Source organism: Anser cygnoides, chromosome 1 (genome assembly GCF_040182565.1).
Source record: "Anser cygnoides isolate HZ-2024a breed goose chromosome 1, Taihu_goose_T2T_genome, whole genome shotgun sequence".
Classification (NCBI taxonomy): domain Eukaryota; kingdom Metazoa; phylum Chordata; class Aves; order Anseriformes; family Anatidae; genus Anser; species Anser cygnoides.
The window spans coordinates 178,793,190-178,799,295 of NC_089873.1; the positions used below are offsets into that span (position 1 = coordinate 178,793,190).

The following is a 6,106-nucleotide window of genomic DNA, read 5'->3' on the forward strand; positions in this document are numbered from 1 at the left end:
CTTTCACTAGGTGACTTTTAAAAAGTTTTGTTATGTCTTGAGACAACTGGTTATCTGCCTTAAAAACAAAACAACACAAACCATATCAACCAACCAATCAACCAACCAATAAAAAATAAAAATAAAAAAAACACTCAGGTATAACCAGACACAGACCAGTTATTTCAAACATATAGAGTTTTTTTTTTTTTTTTAAAATGTTTAATTAATCTGCATAAACTAACATCAAATGTCATGAAAAATGTATATACAGAACTGACTTCACAGTGTTTGAGTAGTTCATTTACTTCAGTATTAGTAATCCAAGTTTTTTATATTCTTCTTTTGGACGCTATGTCTGTTTAGACTTTCAGTAGCTCAGAAGTGCAATTCTCCATGTCCTTAGCACTGCGAGTACATTTGCTTTGATGTCCCAGGAGTCCAAAATGTAGTCATCTATGACTCTAGCAACATGACACTGTTGGAACAAAAATTTCAGGAGCTTTTGACCACTGCATAGCTTGAAGTGGAAGGGCAGAAGAGCATGTTGTGAAGTGTGAAGTGGGATCTTTCACAGGCTAACAGATCCCTGAAAACAGACAGTCCCAAGATTGGAGTGATTGGCAGCCCCTGCATCTTTTGGACCTGAGCAGCTGCCCATTGCAGCCAAGCTGAAAAGTTTCCTCTAATTATGGCAACATTAACAATCAACTGGTTCTGACCAGAAGGGAACACAGTTGAGAAGTCCCTTCATAAGCTGCTTGAAAGTTTTCATAGACTGCATGAAGTCTGCAGTGTGCCCTTTGTGACATTAGACAGTCTAGCAGTAATAAAAATAGTGATATTACTGCTAGGCAATTAAATTACGCTAAAGAAATACAGAAAAAATTTATTAAGGCTGTTTGTTATGAAGTAAAGGGCACTTTTATATAAGAAAACACTGAGATATTGGAGAAAATTTAACCTAATTCTTGAAGTTGAATGTTTGCTTAAGTCTTCTCATGAACCATGATGGTAATGATTGTTCTGAGGTGTTTAACACATTGCAGTTTTTGCAGAAAGAGAGGGAAGGAAAATAAAACCTGACACACACTCCTGTACAATCTGGAATAGTAGAAACCTAGGTCAAGGTTAATAAGGCTACAAGTATGAGGAATATAAAAAAAAGACATGCAAAACTTACTATGTAACTTGGAATTCCAGTCTGAAAATTCAAATATTTGACCTTTTGTCCATTCCACACTGACATTTTTCCCTGAAAAAAAATTCCTCACATATAATAGATATGGTAATGTGTCTGTGATACTAACGTGTATCACAAAAATTTACATGTAGTAAGTAATAAGCACATAACAAATGAAAGAAGAAACCATGTTAAGTTAAATATGAATCATTATTTATATCCCTAATAAATTTAATAGTATTTAATATCATGAACCAGGGTTAAAACATGTCCACTGTGTTTATCCAACATTCCAATTAAAAATCTTTTAAATAAATTTTAGTATATATATAAAATTACAAAACACGTTGCAATGGATTATTGAAATTGATGTATTTTGTGTAAGATTTTTATTTTTCAATTAATAAATATATGGTCTCATTTTAACAAAACTTCTTAGAAGATATTACCTGAAGAGGCTGTGGGATTTCCATCTTCAGGGGTTTTAAAGCCACTGTTGATCTGGTCTCTTGCTAGCAGTGGCTGAAAGAGGGACAGGACTTCATGACTTCCAGAGATTTCCATATTCATTGTCATTAATTACTTGTCTAAAGTAATAACAATTTTTTGGATATAAATTCATTTATACATATTTGGTTTGTAAGTAGCTTTTTGACTCAATAAATTTAGAAAACAGTACTACATAAGGTTTGCTCCCACTTTTCAGGAACTTATAAATAGAACAAAGAAAATCCCTTTTGAAATTAAAAAGCTTCACAGAAAAAAAAAAGTTAATAGATATTTTGATTTATATCAACGTGACATATCAGACTTCTAAAATACTCTGGTGGATGGCATGTCACAATCAGGGGTATGATCTTTACTTTGCTATTTCTCATTCAATTATTTTTTTTTTCTCCAGTTTCTCTCTACCACTTTGGGATAAGCACGATATATCTGCACATATCTGTTTCCACATTTGCAAAAGTACAGTAATATTTCTTTCACTGAATGAGCTGTTGTCAGGATTAATTAGTGTAGCTACCAGGTAAAACAGACTTTGTTGTTTCTAAGTCAGCACTAAGTAAAATACAGTAGCTATCCCGTTAACTTAAGGTAGGATTTTGGCTGAATACAGAGTGCAATGGTATCATCAAACAAGACGTTCTACCAAATTTTGATTCTCCTATTTATGATGTTTGGATGTGGCATAGAAGAATAAGAAGAGGAAGAGGAAGAGGAAGCGGAAGAGGAAGAGGAAGAGGAAGAGGAAATAAAAATTAAAAAAAGAGAAACTGTCAAAATCTATTTACATAATATTAGTGGCATCCAGAGCTGGTACTCTGGAATAATGAGAAGTAAATAAAATGTTCCCTATGCATATGCTTCAGAAAATAGATTTTTTTCAAGCCCTTATTCCTGTTTAAGTGGAATAGCATACATTTGGATTGACATCAGCTAAACTTCAGGTTAATCACACATAGCTATCATAGAGTGATGGCATGGAGAAGCTGAAGTGAGATTTAGCATTTAATGGATGGAATTCTATTTGCTACAAAGTGATAGTGGGTTTGGCAGCTGAATGATGTATTTCCAGAAATGGGAATGTGTCCTAGAAGTAACTCATAGTTTTTTCCAAGGATTTATTAAAACTAAGTTGACACTTGCATCACTGATAGAGGTAATTTCAGAGCTCTTGAAATGCTACTGACCCTAAGATAATGAAGCTACCACCTTGTGCACATTTGTATTCTATGGCATGTAGTGTAGGCTTATGGTTTGGAATGTGAAACGCTATTATTATATGCTGAAGGAATTCACATTAGTAACTGAGGGCAAATGCATAGACTTGAAGATACTTCAAGAAAAGGTAGATATAATACTCAGAACCAAATGAGGGGGGCTGTGCATAAACAACAATGATAACAAGTTATTTGGACAGTTAATAAAACTTAGGGTTCTGCAGGATGAGTACAGCCTTGTAACTAAACCAGATTTTTTTAAGGATTTTTTTTTTTTTTACCCTGTATCACAGTGGGAATTTATATTATGCCCTAAAACAAATCAAATCCAGTGCATATGAAAAGCACCATGAAATGTGCTTAGAAAAGTCTTGCTGAGGCAGAGATATGTGCATATTTGTGACTGACAGCCATAGGCTGTACAAATGAAAGCTTTACTTATAATCCAAATAACGTTTTTAACAGTATTTTCAGATAAGACAGATGTGTGTTAAACTCAGATCAAAAGAATCAAATCTTTAGGCTCATTCAAAATGCAGATTGTCCATACGAAAGGGGATGATTGCCTTATACTAAAATGCAGCAGAAATATTAATGAAAAACAAGTGGAATCACTGGAACATTTCACTGCTTTCAACAGCTTTAAAAAAAAAAAACAAACTCCTACCTCTTCCCCACTGAAGGTGTTTGAAATTTCAGAGATTAGAGGAACAATGAATGGTCCTGAGGAACTGATCACCACTGGAAAATTGGTAATCATTATATATATATGTTTTAAACTCTTTGCTATGAATTCAGAGTTAGCAAACAGGACTGGAACCTTTCATTTACAAATTGTGTCTTTGGTTTAGCTGTGGAACATGTCAGGAAGGAGATGAGCAATTTTGTCTTCCTCAAAGACACTACCAGGTAGTAGTGTTCCTTATGCAATTAGTCATATGGGTTTGATACTCCCCAAACATTTCTAGATGCATTTAGTGTTGGAAGATTTTTACTGAAACAAATTTATTTTCAGTAAAGTTCTGATATTGTGCTTGGCCCAAAGTGACACTTAGCTGACAAGTTTGTCCTAACTTAATTTGGGACTAAAGTAATAACACCCTTGTGTTTAAAACAACTAAGGAGTCCATATTAGGGTCTGTACTACATCTGGAAGCTGCAGTAAGTTTTCATTCAGGAGAGCACAGGAAGGACAAGACGCTCACCTCCAGTGATGGCTTACTGGCTGCAGCACTTGCATAGGATGAATGTGTGGTCTTAGGTCTGTGTCCCTCAACCCAAAGGGTGCCACATCATCTCTCATTCTTCAGAACAATATTTGATTCATTAAGCCAATGAGGAAAGGATAGAGCATCCATTCTTTTAGTTTCTCTATTTGTTACTTTTCTTTTTAATGGTAGGCCATGAATCTTTGAATTCTGTGAATCTAATAATTTGATTCTAAATTTAAGTACAGAAGACTGCATATACATAGCATTCACATTCTTAGTTGAATTTGTTGTAGGACTATTCAAGGACTATTTGAATATTACTATTATAACTTCAGAACACTGAGAAAAGTATGGTTGTCATTGTATTTTCAGCATAGGTTTTATATGGACCTATGTTACAGGCAATCACTACGAAATTTTTCATATACTTTCTACTCCCTTTTGGCTTATTAAGTGCACCATGATGTTTACTCCACTTCTTTTTTTTTTTTTTAATTTTACAAATAATAGGGAGGTGAACAGTTTTAATTTTTACTGAAATCAGGCTCATCTCAGTGTAGCTTAAGCTGACTGCATATCAGCTTAATATATTCTTTAAAATGTCTGTGAGAATGTCTGTAATGGGACATGCCTTAGTTCATTTTTAAAAATTCATGCCAGTTAAATCATTTTGACATATTCATGTATGCACAGCTTAAACAAATTCAGCAAAATAGATGTAACCCCTGCTAGGGTACTTTATTTTTGTCAGACCCATCAGTTAATTCACCCTGATAAGAAAGTATACTAATTTTCCACAGTTTGCAAGAGATCTGTCTGTAAATGTCAGGCAGGAACACATGCGACTAACCTCAGTAGTGTAACCCTAGCTACTGAGTAAAAGCTAGATAAATAGTTACATCTAACTTACAAAATATATTGCCTTTACTCTTCCAGGATTTCACACAGTGGTAACTACCCTTGTATAAAAAACACATCTGTCACTAGTGAAAAGAGAACACAGTTTGAAGAACTGTTTTCTCAGATAGATATAGCCTTGAAGAAATCTGTTTTGCCTCCTGCTTCTACTAAAGGAACAATTGTCTTACCTGTTTTCAAGCCTTATTTAGGTACAGTAGTTAAAAAGCTCTTAGAGGCAGATTAAAAAATAAATTTATTCAAGGTTCCACACTTTATGGTTGCTTCCCACCACCACATTTTTATTTATTTATTTATTTTCAGTAGAATACTTCAGGTTATAAGGGAATTCTGGTAGTCATATGGTCCAAATCCCAGCTCAAAATTGGGCCAATCTCCAATTTAGATACAATTTAGATTAGATGGTAATACATTATTACAATACTTGATGATTTGGATCTGCTTATCTTCATTTGATCATGTAATGAGTATATATTTATGATGATTTTCAGTAGAGTCTACCCTGGGAAAATGATACTTTTGCAAATAGTAGATTTTCAAGAGAATAACTAGTGAGACACTTGGAATTATTTTCTCAAGTTTTCTTTTTTGTTTTCCTCTATATTAGAGAGCACATATAATTTGTCTTGCTCACAACCTCCCCTGCCATTTTCTTTCAGATTACAGTATTATCATTTATTCCAATATATTGTACTCAAGAAAAACAAGGAGAAAAGTGCGGAAGCAATTTCTCATTTACTTTCCAACAAGGGATGCTTTATTCAGGAAGGCAGAATTATCTGCTAAAAAATGCATTAATTTTCACAGCACCTCAGTATGTTTACCAAAATTCATTTTAAATTTATATTAAAGCTATGAATGCTTTAAAATTGCTGCCTAACAAATTATCCACAGACATATTCCAAATGGCTCACTTCTACATTCACTCTCAGGAAAGCTTAGCTAGAGCAAAATTCACAGCTCATGACAAATGGGTTTCACCTTACTCACAGCATCCTTTACAAAGAATTCAGGTCATCAATGACAGGTGATTTGTGAGTATGGATCTATATGATGCATAACAATATTATGATAAACATCAACAAATAATGTCA

General features: G+C 33.9%; 1 long non-coding RNA gene across 1 annotated transcript; it reads right to left on the reverse strand.

Annotated features, from left to right (window-relative positions):
- Positions 1 to 249: 249 nt before the first annotated feature.
- LOC125179982 (uncharacterized) lies at positions 250 to 2,414 on the reverse strand. Its single transcript, XR_007158160.2, has 4 exons — positions 2,313 to 2,414; positions 1,612 to 1,684; positions 1,163 to 1,234; positions 250 to 457 (listed from the first exon to the last, which is right to left on the reverse strand). It is a non-coding gene; the product is annotated as an uncharacterized lncRNA (long non-coding RNA).
- Positions 2,415 to 6,106: the final 3,692 nt, after the last annotated feature.